Source organism: Phodopus roborovskii, unplaced genomic scaffold (assembly GCF_943737965.1).
Source record: "Phodopus roborovskii unplaced genomic scaffold, PHOROB, whole genome shotgun sequence".
Lineage (NCBI taxonomy): Eukaryota > Metazoa > Chordata > Mammalia > Rodentia > Cricetidae > Phodopus > Phodopus roborovskii.
Genome location: NW_026126418.1, coordinates 15,767,063 through 15,788,494, shown reverse-complemented (window position 1 = coordinate 15,788,494; position 21,432 = coordinate 15,767,063). Strand labels below are relative to the sequence as shown.

Genomic DNA, 21,432 nt, shown 5'->3' with positions numbered 1-21,432 from the left:
AAGACAAGGTCACATATAGGTCCCCGCGCTCACTCTGAGGATGACTTTGAACTTTGAATCTTCATGTCTCCTCTTCCTAAAATGATGGGATTACAGGCGTGCACCGGTCTCAAACCTTTAGTTCTCTAAATTACTTAAACACTCGGCCACCAACAGTAAATGGCAGGAACATAGCTTACCCTACACTATAGTTTATGATCAGGATTTGTTTATTTATGCCTAGGATGACAGCCAGACCTGCAGCAAGAGCTGAGCAATGATTCGGCACTCAGCTACAGTTCCTTGGACGATTGCTGGGGCGCTCTTCCTTTGATGTCTGGGCGTTCGTGTGTTCTGTGATCTTTTGCAGCGTCTTCTTGGTTGATGTCTCCAGAGCGGCGGCGGTGGTGGCGGCGGCGGTGCCAGTTCCTAAACTGAGTTATCCCGGAGGTCTCGGGTTCTTGCCGCTTTCTCCCGCCGGTCGGTCGAGTGGATCCCTCTCTTCCTTCGGCCTCTTCCCGCCTTCGTCCGTGGCTCGTTGCGCCCGCTGGCCTTCGGGCCGAGCCCTTACCCGTCTCGCAGGTAGGCCCGGGAGGAGCCTGGGAGGCCCGGCCCGGCATCCTTCCGCTGCGGGCAGGAGGGAGACCTTGGCGCCGGCCGGTGGGTGAGCGCGCGGGCCGCCGGGCGACTGGGAGTGAAGGGGGTTGCGCTCGGGGGCGCGGCCGGAGGGCGGCCCGGAACTCAGCAAGAAGCCGGAAGGAGAGAGAGATGCTGAGGATGCCGGTCGGGTTCTGTAGAGAGGGGATGTTGGGTCCCGGGCGAGTGTCGTCACTTCTAGATTGTGGGAGCTTAGCTCTCTTGGACCACCCTACTCCCTCTCTCCTTTTATCAAGACAGGGCTCCGATTGCCATGCCTCAGTTGCTCTGGGGACCCCCACTGAGTCCACCTCCGTGTGCCCCTTTGAGGAGGTGGAGGCTTGTGAAACAAGGCCCCTCCGGCTCGGCTCGTTGGTACGAAATGTCACGTTCTAGTCTTTTTGGGGTAGGGAAACTGAGGCTGAGGTGTAGGACGTGACTTTTCCTTACGATCCCGACAGATCATTAAATGCACTGTTAGTTTCTTTTTGTCTTTAACGGTTTACTCTACTCTTTCTCCCATTTTAACTAGTCACTTTTTACATACAGTAATTTCTCATTTGATCGCTTGGAACTCCTCCTTCTTAGGAACATATATTGTCACTGGAGGCTTCAGAAGTTAAGGGAACAAGTGATTTTTTTTCTTCTTCTGAATTTGGTTTTTCAAAGTTTGTATCATTTTAGCAAAAGTAGCAAGGATAATTTTGTTCGCTTCCATTTTCCTTCTGATTGATACGGATCTACTCTTCAGCCCTCTTTGGAATTCTTTCTGCTATGGTGTTGTCTTAGTGCCACATGGAAGACGCTTAAGAATTATAATTCAGGTTCTTGTCAAGGTCTTTTCTAGGAGGCATCCAAAGGGAATCCAAGGAGTCTCTTTTGAAACAGTTTTTGGTTTTGTTTTCTTTATTTGGTTAGTGGTTTAGTCATTTCATATTCAAGAGTTCAAAAGTCTTGTGGTGTGTAGAAATTATTCAAACAGATATTAAATTGAAGATGAATCTTTTGTGAATTTCATAATGTTTCTCTTTTCTTTCCTAACTTTGGAACGTTAAGGTCTAAGTGTTTTTGTTAATTTCATTTTTATTGGATCAAGTGTCATGATCCTAATCTGTCATTTTTCCTTGGGGGAGGGGGAAAGGAAGGCTTGGAGGTCATTCTAGGTTGGATGTTTTTCACAGTATATACAATTCATCCTGGAAAATGACTTTATGGGAGTAAAGATTGTGAAAGTCTGTTTCTACACAATTTTAGAATGCCTTTTTAATGAAAGATGATAAGCCGGGTGTGGGTGGGTGGTGCATGCCAAGTGCCCAGCACTTGGGAGGCAGAGGCAGGCAGATCTCTGAGTTTGAGGCCAGTCTGGTGGTCTGCAGAGCAAGTTCCAGGACAACCACCAAAGAAACCCAATCTCAAAACCAAAAAAAAAAAAAAAAAAAAAAAAAAAAGGGAAAAAAAGATGATAATAATTGTTAATTGTTTCTCTGATTTTTTAAAATATGTGTGTATAAGGTCCCTTTCTTTGTAATTCTGGGAATTTTGAACCCAAGGCCTCATGCATGTGCTCTGTCTTGGAGGTACACTCCTATCCCTGAGATCAGCAAGATTTAAATGAAAGTTATTTATATAATTTTATTGTGTATCTGCCTATGAGTCTGCACATGGGCATGCCATGCATGTAGATGTTGGAGGACAATTTTCAGGCGTCAGTTCTCTCCTTTCACCACATGATTCCAAATGAATTCAGGTTGTCTGGCTTGACAGCAATCCTCTTTTATCTTCTGAGCCATTTGTCTGGTCCATGAAAATCAAATCCTTTGATCATTAGCAATGTATTAGTTACTAGGACCTTGGTACTATTTATTTATTTATTTAATTTATTTTTTTGGTTTGTTGAAACAGCTTTTCTCTGTATTGCTTTGGAGCCTGTCCTGGAACTCAGTCTGTAGACCAGGCTGGCCTGACCTTGGTGCTTTTTATAAGGGATTGATGAAGAACCACTAGGCTGTCTTGTGTGTAGACCATCGTTTGGGTAATTAAGCTAAGATTGTATATTCTTTGAAATAAACTTTATGGTGGAAAAATGTATACTAAAGCAAATAATGTAGAGGCAGAAGTAACATTGTCTACTAGACTTTATATCCTACGTGGAATTTGTAGTAAGTGGTAATGAATGCCATATAAGAAATGGGAAGTACTGTGTATGTCAAGAAACGGTTTTATAATGTTTCTTTAAGAAATAATGGGGGGTTGGAGAGATGGCTCAGTGGTTAAGAGCACTAACTGCTCTTCCAGAGGACCCAGGTTCAATTCTCAGCACCCACATGACAGCTCACAACTGTCTGTAATTTCAGTTCCAGGGGATCCAACACCCATGACAAAACACCAGTGCACATTAAATAAAAATAAATAAATTGAAAAAATAATGGGCAGAAGATTATGTTGAGCTGAGCAGATGAAGACCTTGGTGATAGTGAGGTTACAGGGATTGAGACTCAGGTGTCTCTGCTTTTTTCTGAAAGTTTTACTTATTAATTCTTGGATGCTTTTTGTTTGTTGCTGCTGTTTTGTTTTTTGACGCATGGTCTCTTGTATTCCATGCTAGCCTCTGATTTACTGTGTAACTGAAGATGACCTTGAGCCCTTTGATCCTCCTGCTTCTACTTCAAGTGCTGAGAGCACCAGCGTGAATGAACCACACTATCTGAATGAAGCTAACTAAACCTTGGGATTGATCAAAGTCAAATTGGGCTGTTTCTTGACATTTCAGAAATGTTCACATTATGATTGAATTATTCTATATTTTAGTAAGGTGGTTCTTGGATAATTAAGAGATATTAAACAGGTGTGACTGTACATAACCTTATATTCCAACACTTCAGAGACTGAGGCAGGAGGATTATGAGTTCTAGCATGGTCTGGTCTACATACTGAGTTCTAGATCAGCTTTAGTTAAATCCTAAGAAACAAAGGAACAACTGGGCATTGGTTGCCTATGCCTTTAATTCCAGAATTTGGGAGGTAGAGGCAGGAGGATCTTAGTGAGTTCAAGGCCAACCTGGTCTACCAAGCAAGTTTCAAGACAGACAGGACTTTTACACAGAGAAACCCTGTCTTGACTCCCCATGGAAGGCTTCACCCTCACTGGGGAGCAGAAAGGGGGTGGGAAGGGGGTTGGTGGGGGGAACAGGAGGGTGGGAGGGTTTGGGAACTGGGATTGACATGTAAAACAAACTTGTTTTAAATTTAAGAGAGAGAGAAAGAGGAGGGAGAGGTGAGGGGTGAGGAAGAGAATAGGACAAAATAGAACAGGGAATACTGGAGATGAAGGGTACTGCAGGGAGAGCAGGAGTGTGGAGATGAGAGCAGAAAAGTAACAGGTAAAATGCAATAGGCATGAAAACCCTGCATACCTATGCATTTGTAAGATAATAAAATAGTTTGAAAAACAAATATGAGAAATTGGTACCGAGTACATATGAAGTGGAATTAGGCGATTTAAAAAAAAAAGCCAGCTCTCATTTTATGATAATCTTATTATTCAATTGTTATGTATTTTGGTGCTTTCTTGCATAAGTTTGTCTGCTGTGCACACGTGTCTGGTGCCTTGCAGAGGGCAGCTAATGCTGTTGGATTTCTTGGGACTGATGTTACAGATAGTCTTGAGCTACCACATGGGTGCTGGGAATCAAAGTTGGGGTCCTCTGAAAGAGCCAGCCAGCTCTCTTAACAGCTAAACTATCTATTTGGACTCCTTTTTTGTTTTTGTTTTTGTTTTTATTTTTCAAGGCAGGGTTTCTCTGTGGTTTTGGAGGCTGTCCTGGACCTAGCTTTTGTAGACCAGGCAGATACCTGCCTCTACCTCCCCAGTGCTGGGATTAAAGGCTGGCTTAGACTTCTATTTTTAGTTCTTTTGAAGTGTGTCTGTGTGCATGTTTCGGGTATGCACTTGCCACAGTGTACATACACAACAGTTCATAGGGCAACCTGCTGTTCTTTTCTACCATGTGAGTCCTCAGGATTGAAGGATTGAACTAGGATTATCAGGTTTGGTGACAACAAGCACCTTATCTCCTGAGCCATCTCTCCTCTTGGCAATAAAATAGACTTGAAATTTAAAAGAAAAGAAAAGAAAGAAACAAACAGCAGCAACAAAAAATACAAACCAAAAAAAAAAAAAAAAAAAAAAGAGGAAAGTCTTTAATGTTTTCTGGACTGTGGCCTGGACCACAGTTTCTGAAATAAACTGCTTATTTTTTACTAAAAGAACAAAATCCTTTTTTTTTTTTTTCCCACCTTTGGTTTTTCAAGACAGAGTTTCTCTGTGTAATAGCCTTGGCTGCCCTTGAACTAGCTCTGTAGACCAGGCTAGCCTCAAACTCGGAGAGATCTGCCTGCCTCTGCCCTCCCCAGTGCTGGGGTTAAAGGCCTGTTCCACCACTGCCTGGCTAAAAGCTTATGTTTTTATACTATATATTTTGTAATATATTTTCAATGTATGTGAAGGAAATAAGACTTTTATTCTTTTGTGAAATTATTTACCTTGCTTTATTAATGCATAATCCAAACTTTTATGGACTTAATTCAATTCAGTATTATCATGAATAGGACAGTTTAACTCAATTTATTTTCTTATCTATCTCACTTTAAAGAAATTAGAAACAAAAGTACTGTTAACGTATCAAGGTTTTTTTTTTTAGGTCTCAGTTTTGATAGTTATTTTGGTGTAAGATAAATATTTTTCCCTGTGGTTTACCATGCCATAAACAAAACAAAACCAACACAAAAGTATAACAAACTGAAGTGCCTTTAGTCATCATTATCCTTATTTCTTTCTCCAGTTCCTCATAAGCTCGGTGCTTTCAGTTTCTTGTCATGATCCTTGCTTATCCAGAAGTGTGCCCTAGCTTTGGGTGATTTTCAGTTTTCTTTTATTCTTGTTTTGTTTATTTTTGGAATTTTTTTTTTTTTTTTAGCCTCTCACTCTCAGGTTAATTAGAGTGTTTGAATTTCTTTCTTTTTTTCTTTTTCTTTCCTTTTCTTTTCTTTTCTTTTTTTTTTTGTGATTGAGCTACCTTAGGATGAGTAGAGTAATTCTTGCTTTCCCAAAGTGCTTGTAGAAAGGATACATGTTTGGAATTGGATATTGCCTTCCTCTTGGGTTTAGTTATTATTCCTTTATGGAGTCCTTGTCTGAATCTGCAATAGACAATTTTTAAGTGTCTTTTTCACCTGGTCCTGAGTATTTCATCTGTTAGCCATGGTTGGCACTCCAGTCACACTTGTGCCTGGCAAATAGCTACATTTGCAACTGGTTGACTTGTGGCACAGTGTGTGTCTTATGATGACATTCAGTGATGTTCCCTTTATCATCTTCGTTCTGCTAATGAGAGCAGAGAGACCATGTCTTAGGGTTTCTTTTGCTGTGCAATTTTGGGAGGAAAGTGTTTGAGTTTATACTTCCACACCATAGTCCATTATTGAAGTAAATCAGGTCAGGAACTCAAGGCAGGAACTTGGAGGCAGACACTGAAGCTGAGTCCTTGAAGGAATGCTCCTTACTGGTTTCTCATGGCTTGCTCAGTTTGCTTTCTTACACGTCCTAAGTGTAAGTTCTGCCCACAGTGGCTGGGTCCTCTCACTTTAATCATTAATAAAGAAGATACCCCCATAGGCTTTGCCTACATACAGATCAATCTGATGGAGGCATTTTCTCATAGCTCCTCTTCCCCGATAACTGTAGCTTGTGTCAAGTTCATAAAAAACTAGTGAACACAGACCAGAACTACCCTTTCTTTCTTTTGAGAAGTTAAAATTAGTAGCTACGAGATGGTTCAGTGGGTAAGCAAGGACCTGAGAATTCCAATCTTAGCATTCTTTTTGGTTTCTTGAGACAGGGTTTCTCTGTGTTACAGCTCTTGGTTGCCTTGGAATTTGTAGACCAGGTTGTTCTTGAACTTCCAGAGATCTACCTGTCTCTGCCTCAAGAGTGCTGGGGTTACAGGCGTGTGCTACTGCTGCTAGGCTTTCCTTAGCATTCTTATATAAAATGTCAGTCAGACAGAGCCTGGTGGTGGTGATGGTAGCAGCAGAGGCTGCCTTTAATCCCAGCCTGGGGAGCCACAGGTATGCTTTCTGAGTTTGAGGCCAGCCTGATCTACAGAGTGAGTTCCAGAACAGCCAGGGCTATACAGAATGACCCTGTTTTGAAAAAACAAACAAAATTAATAATAATAAAAAAACTTGGTAAGATAGTAAGGGTAAAGGTACTTTCCACTAACCCTGATGACCTGAGTTCTATCCTAGGACCCACAGGGTAGAGGGGGAGAAGGTGCTTTTGCACCTTGTCTTTTGATTGTCACATGTATGTTATTGCATGTATGGATCATTTGTGGTTTCTTTCTCCTTTTGCCAACAAATAAATGTGATAATGATAATAATAATTAGTCATGAACTTGTATTTTCACTAAAACAATAAAAATAAATTTAAAATGTGATGAAGTGTTACTTCTGTATATCATAGAGCAGCAATTTTAGATGCCACTTAGGTTAGTAGTCTTTCTACTTTTCAAGGCACCCTGTGGCAGTCAAGGAGGATAGAAGTGAGGGAACACAGGCCAGCCCTGGGTGAGCTTCCCACTGTGCATGTAGAGTAGAGCATTGGTGGTTCAGTGATGGAAATTTTGTCTTCCCAATGTGCATGTAGGCAGGCATGTGTTTGGAACTGCTAGTGAACCGTTTGGATGTTGCATATTTCTTCCTCCTTGGAGTTAGTCTTAGTTTTTGTGTTTGTAGGTGTTAACTACTTCTGACTTCCTCCCCTCTTTTGCTCTTAGAATTGATAAGCTACTTCTAGATAAACTTGTTTCGCTTTTGTATTTTAACACAGGTATTATGTAGTCCATAATGTCCTTAAATTGATTCTGTTAATTTCTACCTTCTGAGTACTGGGATTACAAGCATGAGCTAACACACCTGGTCTATTTATTGCTGGAGAGCCAATCAGGGTTTTCTGTTTGCTAGGCAAGAACTCTTTCACCTGAGCTACATCCCCAGCCCCTCATCAAGCTAGTTTTTGTTGTGACTATGTTTCAACACTTACCTTTCATACTTGCCTATTTTCTGGAAATATTTTTTTGAAAGTTCATTAGATACAGTAGATCAACACTATTTTTGTTCCAATGTAGAGTATAGTTGGCTAGAAATCTAGTAAGGGTTCAAATTTAGGCTGAAACAGTGCAGTGGAAAACAAACTGATAAAGAGATGAATGAGTGAAGTAAGCATTTGTGTTCCTTTCATTGCATCCATAATCTCCCTGAAGGCTGCAGTCAAAACATCATAATTTTATAAGTTCTTTTCCTGCCATCACAATGAAATTCTGCCTCCCACCCCTCTTTTCTGAGATAGGTCCTTACTGTGCTGTACAAATTGAATTCTAGCTCATGACCCTCTAGCTCATGATCCTCCTTCCTCAGCTTCCCAAGTGTTAGGATTACAGGCTGCCCCGCTATGCCTAGCTACTCTGGAAATTTTCACTTAAGATTGGTGCATGTATTATTTGTCTGGTACTGTATGGTGACATTAGTTTTGACATTAGCATTCTTGATTATGACTTTAACTTTTGTACTTGTAATGTAACTTGAAGTTATTTCTCATTTGTTAGTTTTTTTCCAGTTACATATTCTTTAGAGGTTGAGTTTGAGTGCAGAATATTTGCCTTTAGGTGCATTTGTACCAGAGAATAAGTTGAAACATGTAGCCTTAGGTTAGGAAATAGATTGAGTAGACTTCTGACACTGATAGGAGAATTTAGGTCCTTGTTGAATGTGTTTAAAATAATACCCCCTACCTTGTTTGGGTTCTTTCTGCCAAAAAATTAGAAATATTTTGCCAAGATTGTTTTACTGTTGTTTATTGAAGTTGTGTTTCTTTTTAAAACTTACTGAGGAAAATTTATTTTTTTGTCATTTTTGTTTATTCTGTTCCTGCTGGATAAAGTGTATGCTCTCCCTGGCTGTGGGGCACATGCATGTAAGTTTGATTTGAGAACCAAACTGGAGAATTTCAGTTTAGCTGACCAGGGAAAAGCTCTTGCCAGTACCCGTTGTAGTAGTACATGACTGAGATCTCAGTGCTTAGATGATGCAGGCAAGAGGATCAGGAATTCAAGGTCATCCTTAGATACATAAGCAAGTTCCAAGCCAGCTTAGGCTACCTGAGGTTCTATTCTAACAGAAGAAAACAAATATCTTTCCCAAGCCTTTTTCCCCCTCTGGTGTGGCACAGATAAACCTTTAAACCTTGAACTTGTGATCCTCCAGCCTCAGCCTCCCCAGTGTTGACATGTACCACTACACATCCAGCCCACATCTTTAGTATCATGCTGTTGTTACTGTTTTTGTAACTAGGTAGCTTGGTTATAAATATCAGAATCATTATTACTAGCTCTTTAAAATTTTTTTATTTTTTTAAATTTTTTGGCATGGGTGTCAGTCAGATCCCCTGGAACTGGAGTTAGACAGTTGTAAGCTGCCATTGTGGGTGCTGGGAATTGAACCCCAGTCTTCCTGAAGAGCAAGCAGTCAGTGCTTTCAACCACAACCACTAAGCCATCTCTACAGCCCCTATTTACTAGCTCCTCCCTCCTCCCTGAGACAGGGTTTCTCTGTGGCTTCCAGGCTGGTCTCAAACTCACAGAGATCCACCTGCCTCTGCCTCCCAAGTGCTGGGATTAAAGGCACGGTCCACCAATGCCTGGTTTATTTACTAGTTTTTAAGGCAAGTTACTTACCCTCCCAGTTTCTCCTATCTGTTAAAATACACAGTTGTGAGAATTAAGTTATTGTGCAGAGTACTTCAAGTAGCTTGATTTATGGCAGTGGTTAAGATTATATATGTTCTTCAAAAGAATAAACAGGCTAGACATGGTGGCACATGCATTTAATTCCAGCACTTGGAAGGCAGAGGCAAGCAGATCTCTGTGAGTTCCAGGCAAGCATGGTCTATGTAATGACTTTCTTGCTAGCCAGGGTTGCAGTGAGAACCTGAAGGAGAGGAAGAGCAGCAGCAGCAGGGGAAGAAATAATAGTGATGTGTGGTTTGAAGTGTTGGCGCTTTGGGGAAAATTTTGACAGGGAACAGGGAGGTACAACTTCAAATTTGCTGCTTCCTTCTCCCAGTACCCTTCAATTAATCAAAAGATGAGTCTTTACTGAGTGAGGGAAGTCTAGAAAGCAACAGTATTGGGAACATGGTTCCAAATGTAAGAGAGATGACAAATTTTGTGAGATGTTGTAGTAAAACAGGCCAGGGCTATTTTAGAAATAGAACATTCCTTTGTAAAAAAGTAGAAAACATCTAAGTAAGCATCTGAATTTTGATGTTTGAACCTGTTCAAGCTGAATGATTTAGAAGGTGATTAAATGAATGAAAAATAATATTAGGAGAGAATCAGCTACTAAACCAATTCAGAAAAACTGGAATAATGAATGTATTTGTTACAAAATGATAAGGACTAAGAATCCTATTAATGGAGTTAGTTTTCTATTACTTTTATCCTTTTGTGCTGTTATGAATTGTTGGTTATTTCAGTCAGTTTTAGCCTTATGTTTTCTTAAGCCTGTTTGATAATCTCATTCTGTCATTAAAAAAAAAAAAACTAATGATTATGATAGAGTATATTTTTTTAAACGTTGACTTGGCAAACATTGAATGTCCACTTGTGTAAGTGATGAGGATACAGTAATACTGGATTCATAAACTGTGGCTTTTGTTTGTTTTCTTGTTTCTTAGGTATGGACTACTCTTTTTAGAACTCCATGCTTCCCGTTACTAGGGATTGAACCCAGGGATTTTGCACATGCTAGACAAACACTCTACCCTAAACTACATCTCCATTGCTAAACTTATTTCTTAATTCAGTTTCAACCCTTACCTTTTCAGACTTGAGTTCATTTAGTGAATATTGGTCTTAGAACCAGTGTATAGTGAACACAAGGAAAGGTTCTGTGTCATTGAAAGGAAAGGTTCTGTGTCATTAATTCATTCTTTTGTATTATACTTCTATGATGTAGATACTCTAATTTTGTTTGAGATATGGTCATATTATGTAGCCTAGGCTGGTCTTACGATCCTCCTGCCTCAGCCTCTTTTTTTTTTTTTTTTTTTTCAGAGCAGGGTTTCTCTGTATTGCTTTGGAGCTTGTCCTGGAACTTGCTCAGTAGATCAGGCTGGCCTCCAACTCACAGAGATCCACCTGCATTTGCCCCCACCCCTTTCAGTGCTGGAACTAAAGGCATGCACCACCACCACCCATTTTATAGGTATGGCAATTGGTGACACAGAGACATAAAGCAGTTTCCTCTAGATATACAGCTTATTAGTATTTGAAAAGCTTGGTACCATCATTTCCTGTTCTTGCCCCTAGGTCATATGATTCTTCTCCCCTCTCCGCTCCTGGAGATAGGGTCTTTCTGTGTATCCTTGTCTGTCCTGGAACTCACTATGTAGACCAGGCCTGCTTCTGCCTCCTGAGTGCTGGAAGGAAAGGTGCATATCACCAGGCTTTTTTTTTTTTTTTTTGACATGGGGTCTTGGCAGCATCTTGGCTAGGCTTGCCCAAACTCCTAGACTCACTCTAGTGGTTTTTTGGCTTTGGCTTCATACCACAAGTATACACTATCATGATCTGCTTTTGAATGAATGTCATGACCTAATATATGCTTTTAAAACATGATGCTGGCTTCCATATGAGGAATGGTTTTGGAAAGAAAGAAATGGGGAAAGCATAGTTGAGAAGCAACTTAGTAGCCCAGGCAAAAGCTGTTGATAGTTTAGACTAGACTGTAGGCAGTAAATAGACAGTTCAGTATGTATTTTACGATTAGGATAAACAAGACCTAATGATATGTGGGAGGAGGGAGGTGTCAAGTACAAGCCCAGGTTTCTTCTGTGAGCATCTGGGTAGATGAAGGTGCCACTTTTAACATGGAAACAGGCGGATGAGCAGTTTTTGATGAATTGAGGAGTGGAATGAAGACTTTTGCTTTAGTCACACCAAGCACAAGATGCTGGTGAAGCACACATGGAGACTTTGAGTAAGCAGTCTTTGGGTTGATGCAGAGAGTGGTGCTGGAGGTAAATCTGGATGGAATTGGTATGTAGAGGATATTTATAATCCAGGAAATGGATAAGCTCACCTAGGGAAAAGAGTAGAGTAGGGTGAGGGGAGCTCAGGACTGAGTCCTAAGGAAGGTAAGGAAACCTAAAAGGCTGTTATTTTAGAAGCAGAGAACAACCTATTTTAAGAAAGACACAGTCAGCTATCTTTTGTTGGGTTTAGCAACACAGGTCATTGATGATATTAGTAAGAACAATGATGGAGAACTACAGGGTCAGGAGCCAGATGGAAGTGGGTTAAAGGGATGGGGAGAGAAGCTGTGGAAATGGCCTTCACATTTGGTTGTAGCCAGTCTCCCTACAAAAAGCAGTGATGCTTTCATTTCTTTGTTCTTTGTCTTTGGTGCCTTGTTAGGAGGTTGTAAAAGAGGGGGGCTGTGCTAGAGTAGGAGAAACTTTTGTCATATGGTTTGAGAAATGATTCTCATGATCATTAGATGTTGGCCTTGGAGGGTAAAGGTTTTTCTATTCTGTGTACTTTAAACCTTTGCTGTCTTTGACCTTTCTTTTTTCAGTTTCCTGTCTAGTATGTCTTGAACCTTTAAGTTTGTGCTTTATTTTTTCCCTTATTGCTTTTGTTTCTTTCCCTTCTTTGTCTCTCTCCCCCCCACCCCCCAAGACAGGGTTTCTCTGTAGTTCTGGAACTTGCTCTGTAGACCAGACTGGCCTCGACCTCACAGAGACCCATCTGCCTCTGCCTCCTGAGTGCTGGGATTGAAGGCGAGCGCCATCACTGCCGTGCTGCTTTTCTTTCTTTCTGTTTCTTTCTTGCCTTTCATTTGAGAGAGTTTCACTGTATCTCCAACCAGAAATTGCCCTGCTTCCGGAGTGCTAAGACAGTGACTTTGCCATTGTGTGTGGCTTCTAGTTCTCCTAGCATTCTTTTTTATTTACTGAGTTTTAATTTTTTTTTTTTTTTTTTTTGAGAGACAAGGTCTTGCTGTGTAGCCAAGGCTGGCCTCAGATTTGTTCTAATCCTTTTCCTGCTCACTAATCCTAATTCTAATTCTTTTTTGAGATGAAGTCTCATGCAGCCTAGGCTGGTTTCAGACTCAGTACATAGCTGAGGATGACTTGGAATTTCTGATTGTCTTGCCTCTACTTCCCACGTGCTGAGGTTAGGGTGTGCACTATTATTCTAGCTTATTCTAGATATTTCATATAAAATGGTATGTAATATGTAATCTTTATGTTTGACTTCTTTGACTTAGCATCATGTTTTGTAGGCTTATTTAGCTACAGGAGTACCATGTCAGTACTTTATTCCTTTTAATGACTGAGTAATAATTCCATTGTATACTTATCATGATTGATCCATTTACCTGTTTTGAGCAGTTGAGCTTTTTCATCTTCATTTCCTTTTGTGTAAATGGTGCTGCTGTGAATCTGCATGTACATGATATATTCTCAGTAATGTAGCTGTATTCCTAGGAGTCATGTTTTATTGTTCAAGATTCTTGCTGACTGTAATGATGCATGCCTATAATCCCAGTACTTGGGAGACTAAGGCAGGAGGATTACCATGAATTTAATGTCGCTTGTGCTTTAGCAAGTACCAGGTATGCTATGCTGGGGCTACAAATCAAAATATAAACAAAAACAAAACACTTCTTTCCAAGCCAGGTATGGTTGCTTGTGCCTGTAATATAGGACTACAAATTGGAGGCCAATCTAGGCAACAAAAGGAGATCTTGTCTTAAATACAAAATGATTATTTTTTTAAAATTATTTTATATGTATGTTTGGGTGTCTTGCCTGTATGTATGTCTGTGTACCACGTGTCCCTTGTACCCACAGATGGCATAGGTTGTGAACTGTCATGTGGGCGCTGGAACCGAGGTCCTCTGGAAGACTAGACAGTATTCTTAAGTGCTAAGCCATCTTTCCAGGCCAAAATGATTCTTCTTAAATCAGAGATCAAAACAAACACCTGTAGCTTCCTTAGAACATGTGATTTGAGAGTTGTTGGGTGGGCTAAAATTGGGAGTTCAAATCAGTTTCTCTAAAATTTTTAAAAACTTTAGACAGAGTCTCATGTAGCCCAGGCTGGCCTTGGAGTCTCTGTAGAAGATGATTTTGAATCTTCCTGCTACCACTTCCATCACTACTAGATTCTCTTGCATATATTGCTTTTTGAGGAAGTTAGTTCTAGCAATCTGGTTTTAACTATTTGCATTTTACTGACAGGATAATTGAAGCACAGCATCTGTATGGTTTTAATTTCCTGTCATCTTTGAGTCAGTCAGTGATAGAATTAAGGATATAAGACTCTTAATCATGTTCTTTGTCCAAGGTGACCCATATAAAGCTATATTGCATTTACATGAAGCTGTATGAAATGGACTTTCTATAGTTTATCGTCTCTTGAAGGGATATCCTTCAAGTGGTGTTAAACAGATGTTCTCTTTCCACAGAAAACAGGACAAGAGGGAATATATTTTAATTGGCAACAGAAGGGATATGGATTACACATTAGGACTCCCTGACAACAGGATACTGGACAATTGCCAAGGGTGATTTTGAAATATCATCCCTTAAGTTTTAATAACCACCTTTTTGGGATAAATTAGGTATAGACTTGTTTTAAAATGAGGGAGATGATGAAGTTGGCATTCTGAGATTCCCTAGTAACCTCAGGGCAGAACTGCTTGATAGTTAACCAAAACATTTTTATTATTATTTTTAATTTAATTTTAAAATTATTACTATTATTATTAATAATTTATTTTTGGTTTCTTGAGACAGAGTTTCTCTGTGTAGTCCTGGCTGTCTTGGAACTCACTGTGTAGACCAGGATGGCCTTGAACTCAGAGATCCACCTGCCTCTGCCTCCTGAGTGCCACCATACCACCACCTGGCATCTTCAATGAGTATATTGCAGGTGTTTTTTTTTCTTGTTTGTTTGTTTGGTTTTTTGAGACAGGGTTTCTCTGTATTGCTTTGGAGCCTGTCCTCGTACTAGCTCTGTAGACCAGGCTGGCCAGCACTGGGATTAAAGGCGTGTGCCACCAATGCCTGGCTTTTTTTTTTTTTTTTTTTTTTTTTTTTTATTTCTTGTCTTTTTGAGACAGGGTTTCTCTGTGTAGTCCTGGCTGTCCTGGAACTTGCTGTGTAGACCATGCTGGCTTTGCAATTTCAGAGATACACTTTCCTTTGCCTTCCTAGTGCTGAGATTAAAGGTGTGTACCACCATTTCCCAGTTTAATGAATACATTTTAACTTTTCTCTCAAAGAAATAATCAGCAGAGAGTGCATGAATTGGTGCTGTGGAGATGGCTTTGCTGGTGAAGTAATTGCTGCACATGCATGAGGACCCAGATTCTTAGCACACATATAAAAGCTAGTTGTAGTGGCCTGTGCCTAGAATTTAGTTCTGGGGTGGGTTGGGAAGTGTGGGGAGAATGGAGGATCCTTGGAGCTTGCTGGCCAGCCAGTGAAGCCAAACTGGGATACCACAGGTTCTCTGAGAGACCTTGTCTCAAAAACTAAAATGAAAAGTGTTCCAGAGCAATGGCTCAGTGCTTAAGAGCACTTATTGCTCTTGCAGAGGACCTGAGTTTGGTTCCCAGCATCTACATTCAGCTCACAGCCACAAACAAACAAAAAATTATACACATATACATCTTTAAAAAGCCAAAATGAAGAGCTATTAGGAAAACACCTGACATTGGCCTCCACATGCACATGTACCTTCCTTATCGCCATTCACACACACTCAAGAGAGTAGGTGAATTGAGCCAGGGGTGGTTGGCATGTCTGTAATACAAATAGTTTGGAGGTGGAGACAGGAGAATCAGATCAGGAATTAAAGGTCAGCCTTTCCTGCATGGAGTATTGGAGGCTAGCCTGGGCTATATGAGACCCTGTATTGAGGTGGGGGATGGAGGAGAGATACAGACAGAGAGTGACACAGAGGGGTTGGAACTCAGGTCATCATCAGGCTTGGTAGCAGGTGCCTTTGCCCATTGAGTCACCTTGCTAGCTTTTCTTTGTCAAAGGAGACTATTTTTTTTTCTATATGTGAATTGTTATTATTTGCACGCCTTTAGTCCCAGCACTTAGGAGGCAGAGGTGGGCAGATCTCTTTGAGTTCGAAGCCAGTCTGGTCTATGGAACGAGTTCCAGGACAGCCTCCAAAGCAATACAGAGACACCCTTTCTCAAAAAAACAAACAAACAAAATTGCTGGAGGGGTTGGTGATTCGGTTCAGTAAGTAAACTGCCTGTGCATGCATGACGACTTGAGTTTTGTTTTTTCTTCCTCTGTTTTCTTTCTTTCTTTCTTTTTTTTTTTTTTTTTTGGCTTTTCAAGACAGGGTTTTTCTGTGTAACAGTCCTGGCTGTCCCTGGAACTTGCTCTGTAGACCATGCGAGCCCTGAACTCTCAGAGATCTGCCTGTCTCTGCCTCCTGAGTGCTGGGATTAAAGGCATGCGCTACCACCACCTGGAGTTAGGGTTTCTTTTACTCATGTCTATCTATTACCCCATCTTGTAGGGGCAGAAACACATGAACTTTTGAAGCTTTTTTGTCAGCCTGACTGAATGATTCTATGTTCTGTGAGACACTGTCTCAAGAAAGAAAAGAAAGAAAAAGGTATAGAGCATGGAAGAAGATGCTTAGTGTTCCCTTTGTCCTCTGCACGAACATTTGCACATGTGTGAACAGGTGTATTTACACACAAATTAGTTGAGGGTCTGGCAGTGTAGCTCAGTTGATAGAGTGATTCTCTAGGTTATATGAAGACCTGGGTTTGATCCCCAAGCATTGTATAAACCAGTCAGGTGACACATGTCTATAATCTGGAGATGGAGGCAGGGGCATCAGGAGTTCAAAGCCAACTTAGTCTGTATGAGACTATCTGGAAAAGAATTATGTGGACCTATAACTACATGTATAGAAATAAAAATACATTATTAGTAATAGACAAAAGTTATTATTTGAGAAAGGATCTTGAGATAAAGCCCAGGATTGCCTCAAAATTGTTATCTTCCTGCTTTAGTCTTCTGAGGTCTGTGATTATCAGTATGTACCATGTTACCTAGACCTTATCTATTTTTCTTCCATGTAGTACTGGTAACAGATCTATAAAATGGTGGTATCTCTATTGTAAACAATATGATAAAGTAAAATGTGCTTTCTTGTCAAAAGTAGAACACAGGCTGGTTGTGGTGCTGTGCACCTTTAATCTTAGTACTCGGGAGGCAGAGGTAGGTGGAGCTCTGTGTTTGAGGTTAGCCTGGTCTACATAGCAAGTTCCAGGGCAGCCAGAGCTACATAGTGAGACCCTATCTTCAAAACAAAACAAATCTCAGAGCACAGCTGGTTACACTAGTGCATTTTAGATCATTTCTGGGACATCTAAGAATTAGGAGTGCTTCTGCTGTCACACTGTTCAACTTGTTCTGTATAAAGAAAGCTTCATTTGGAAAAAGGACTTTGCTTCTTCAACCAGATATTGAAAATATTGTGAAATAACACAATTACCAAGCTAAATTTCACCCTAAATATTGGAAAGATGTCTGGGTTATATTCAACTTTGAGATGACTTGAAGCCGTAGCCACAAGTCTGTCTTTAGGGAATAAACTCTTGTAGCAAACGAGCATGAACACTGACTTTTAATTCTAGTCTAGCTGCTGAGTATGGGGATACTTTTCTAAACACAGAGGCCACAGATGGACAATGGATAACAGCAACAATCTTATGTGTGTGTTTCAAGATGATGTTTCTCTGTTTAGCCCTGGCTGTTCTGGAATTCACTCTATATACCAGGCTGGCCTTGAACTAAGAGATCTACCTGCCTCTGCCTCCCTAGTGCTGAGAGAGTAAAGGTGTGCACCACCACTGTCCAGGCCAACAGCACCCACCTTTCAAGAGTGATTGTAGAGATATGAAATGATATAGAAGTCTTCTGAGTCAGAGCACCCCCACCCCTCCCCTATACAAGATAACAGCTGTTAGAGAAATGTTGGTGATATTCTAATGGCAGTTTTTACTTATTCATCTTATTTTACTTTTTTATTTTAAATGTTAATTACATCTATTTATAGCTGGACATTGGTGGCAAAAGCCTTTAATCCCAGCACTCAGGAGGCAGAGGCAGGCAGATCTATGTGGGTTTGAGACAAGCCTGATCTACAAGAGCTAGTTCCAGGACAGGCTCCAAAGCCACAGAGAAACTCTGTCTCGAAAAACCAAAACCAAACTAAACCAACCAACCAACCAAACAAACAACACCCCTCCCCCCAAAAAACTACATCTATTTATATGTGTGTATGAATGTAGGTTCATGGCTCACAAACCACAACATAGGAGTCAAAGCCTGAGGCCAGCTTTCTGGGGTCATATCTCTCTTTCCACCATGTTAGTTTCAGGAATCAAACTCAGGTTGCCAGGCTTGGTGGTAGAATACCTTTACCAGCTGAACTATCTCACTAGCTGTATTATTTATGTACTCCCCAATTCAGTATGGGCAGCCACAAAAATGGAAACTACAGAGATTATTTTCTTTTTGCATCCTAGTGCATTTTACATTTATTTATTTAGTGTGTGAATGTATGCATGTGTGGTCTGTCCATGATGAATGGACAGAGGACAACTTTCTATTATGACTTCTCTCCTTCCAGTGTGTGTTCTGGGGATCAAGTTCCAGTTGTCAGGTCTCTATAGCAACACTTTTGAGTTGTCTCGCCAGCCATTAATGACTTTTTTGTGTGTGTGACAGGCTCTCTTTCACTATGTAGCCTTGGATGGCCTGTAGCTTGCTTTATGGACCAGGTTGACCTGGAACTCACAGAGATTCATTTGCCTCTATCTCCTGAGTACTGGGGTTAAAGATGTGTTTCATCTCACTTGGCACTTAATGACAATCTTTAAAAGATTATTAATATTTTCCTCTCAAATGCTTAAAAGCTTTTGCCATGTCTAGAGTAGGCAGTCTAAGTTGGGCAGTGGCATATGCCTGAAATCTCAACTCTTAGATTTCTAATGCATCTTAGCCTAAACAGTAAATAAAACGATGCCTCAGATAAATAAGCTAGGTGGTGGTGGCACATACCTTTGATCCCAGCACTCAGGAGGCAAGAGAACTCAAATCTCTATGAGTTCGAGGTCAGCGTGGTCTACAAAAAGAGTTCCTGTCTACAAAAAGAGAAATCCTGTCTGAAAAAAACCACAATAAATAAAATAATAAAATAAAACAAAGACTTTTACCTTTCATATGTAACCCATAGTAAATGGCTTAGTGTGTTTTTGATGAAGTCAATCTTTAAACTGCTGTGTGCTCTGGGGAGGTAGCTCAATGGTAGAATGCTTGTCTAAACACACATCTGGGTTTAATCCCTAGCATTACAAAGACAAAGGACTGTGATGAAAAACAAAACAAAACAAAACAAAACAAAAAAAAAAAAAAACCCAAAAAACAAAAACCAAACCAAACCAAAACAACAACAACAACAACAACAACAACAACAAAACCCAGAAGCAAAGAAGCCCAAAATCACTATGATTATTTATTCATGAGAACACTTACTATTGTGCTTATTATTGGACTTAAAGAGGCAGCAGAGCAAAGGAACTCCATATAAAGAGTTAAAAGAGCTTAGTTTGTGTTTCACAGCTGAATAGATGTAACAAAGGGTGATTTTGTGAGTGCCCAAGTCTCACACAACTCTTATACATCCATGATTTGACCAGCTTCCATTGCCAGAGGTCCCAGAATGACAGCATTGTTTTGGAGAAGGAGCTTTCTGCTGACATGAGCCTGTAGGCTTGTTCATCGAATTGAGGTCGTCAAGTTTAATGTTTCATATAGGGATCAAGAAGGGAAACGTGTAGTCTTATAGAATTGAAACTGCTTACAGAATTGAAACCAGGCCAGTTAGAAGGAAGCTAATGATAGAGATTGTCTTTTCTGAGGAGAGTAAGCAGGAATCTTCAAACCACAGCACTTTGTACTTCCTTAAGGGAAGTTGCTGTTGTTCAATGTGGCAGTTAAAAATTTCAGTGTACATTGCTGTGGTCTCTTCCCTACACTGAAAAGTCTTTGTTTTCAATTCTTTGTTCCCTGTCACCTGCAGTAGCGTTTCCTCCATAGTGATGAAGTTCTCAAAAAAATATGATAAATGAAAGTTCAGTCAAAGTCAGCATATATCTGTCTCTCTGCATAAGACTATGTATATTAAACTTCAACTTGAACGTTTATTGGCTGTTTGATCATAGGTAAGTTATTTCACATTGAACCTGTAAATTAGGGATGGGTTAGGAGGAGATTTACAGATATGGAGTATATAAAGCACCATTTTTTCTTTTTTAATTATAAGGCAGAGCCTCACTATATAGCCCTGGCTAGCCTGGAACTCCTTATGTAGACCAGGCTGGCTTGGAGATCCTCCTGCTTCTGTCTCATGAGTACTGGGAATCAAAAGTGATGAGATCATCGGGCTAGAGAAATGGCTCAGAGGTTAAGGCTGCACTTCCAGAGGTCCTGAGTTGGATTCCCAGCAACCATATGGTGGTTCACAACCATCTGTAATGAGATCTGGTGCTCTTCTGGTGTTCAGGCATGCTTGCCAGCAGCATACTGAATACATATGATAAATAAATACATCTTAAAAACAACAACAACAAAACAAAAGTGCTGGGATCAAAGGCATGCCCCACTATACCGAACACATTTGTTTGTTTTGTTGAGGCAGGGTTTCACTATGTAGCCTTGACTGGCCTGAAACTCAGTATGTAGTCCAGGCTGGCCTTGAACTCATAGAGAATCATTTGCCTGTGTTTTCTGAGTGTTAGGATTAAAGCTGTAAGACACCATGTCCAGTATGGTGGTAGTTTTTTGGTTTTTTTTTTTTTTTTTTTTTTTTTTTTTTTTTTAAGTTTTTATTATTTGATGTGAATGGACATTTTTCCTGTATGTATGTGTGTCATATGTGTGTCATGCCCAGACAGAACACAAGAGGGCACTAGATATCTTGGAACTACTTACAAAATATTGTTAGCTGGGTACTGAGAATCAAGCCCTGGTCCTTTGGAAGAGCAACCACTGAACTATCTTTCCAGTCCATTGTTTTGTTTTGTTTTGTTTTGAGACAGGGTTACACTTTGTAGTTTAAGTTGGTCTGGAACTCTCTATTCTAAGTTGGTCTTAATCTTGCAGGAATTCCCCCCTCCTTTGTTTCCTGAGTGCTTGGATTATAGGTGCATACCACCATACCAGACCTGTCTTGCAATTTTCTCCTAAAAAATAATGTGTATTTCTTTCCCCGTGTTCTGTCTTTCACTCTGGCAGAATGGCTCACTCAGCTGTCCTATATTGGCATGGTAAATATCTGCTAGCTTTGCCCTGGGCAGGAAGTGTCCAGTACCTGCCATCTTGCTTGGTGCTTAGAAAAGATTCATTTTTTTTCCTTTCTATGATTTAGTGATTGAAAAATGAAAGATAGGTTGCAGGGTAATAGATGGTATTTTTGATCACATTTTGTTAAAAAACTCTAAAATCTAGGTGAATGCATGTTGCATGTTCTGTGAGTCAGTATGGTTTTAGGAATATAGGATTGAGAAAAGTTAGGCGGAAGAAAAATAGTGTATTTAAAAAACTTGTTGCAAGGAATATATTTTACTTTAAAAAATTAAACT

The 21,432-nt window shown here is 40.3% G+C and overlaps 1 protein-coding gene across 10 annotated transcripts in view; it reads left to right on the top strand.

Moving 5' to 3' along the window:
- Window positions 1–21,432, top strand: part of Ambra1 (autophagy and beclin 1 regulator 1) — a 219,394-nt gene that overhangs the window by 17,972 nt on the left and 179,990 nt on the right. For 8 of the 10 annotated variants that reach the window (XM_051184185.1, XM_051184184.1, XM_051184183.1 and 5 more), the window contains exon 1: window positions 414–561. The exons of 1 other annotated variant lie outside the window; for it this stretch is intronic. The gene's annotated coding sequence lies outside the window, so the exon portion shown is untranslated. Of the gene's footprint in view, window positions 1–413; window positions 562–642; window positions 763–21,432 lie in introns of those variants that run through there. One more of the 10 variants, XM_051184177.1, reaches the window with a different exon arrangement.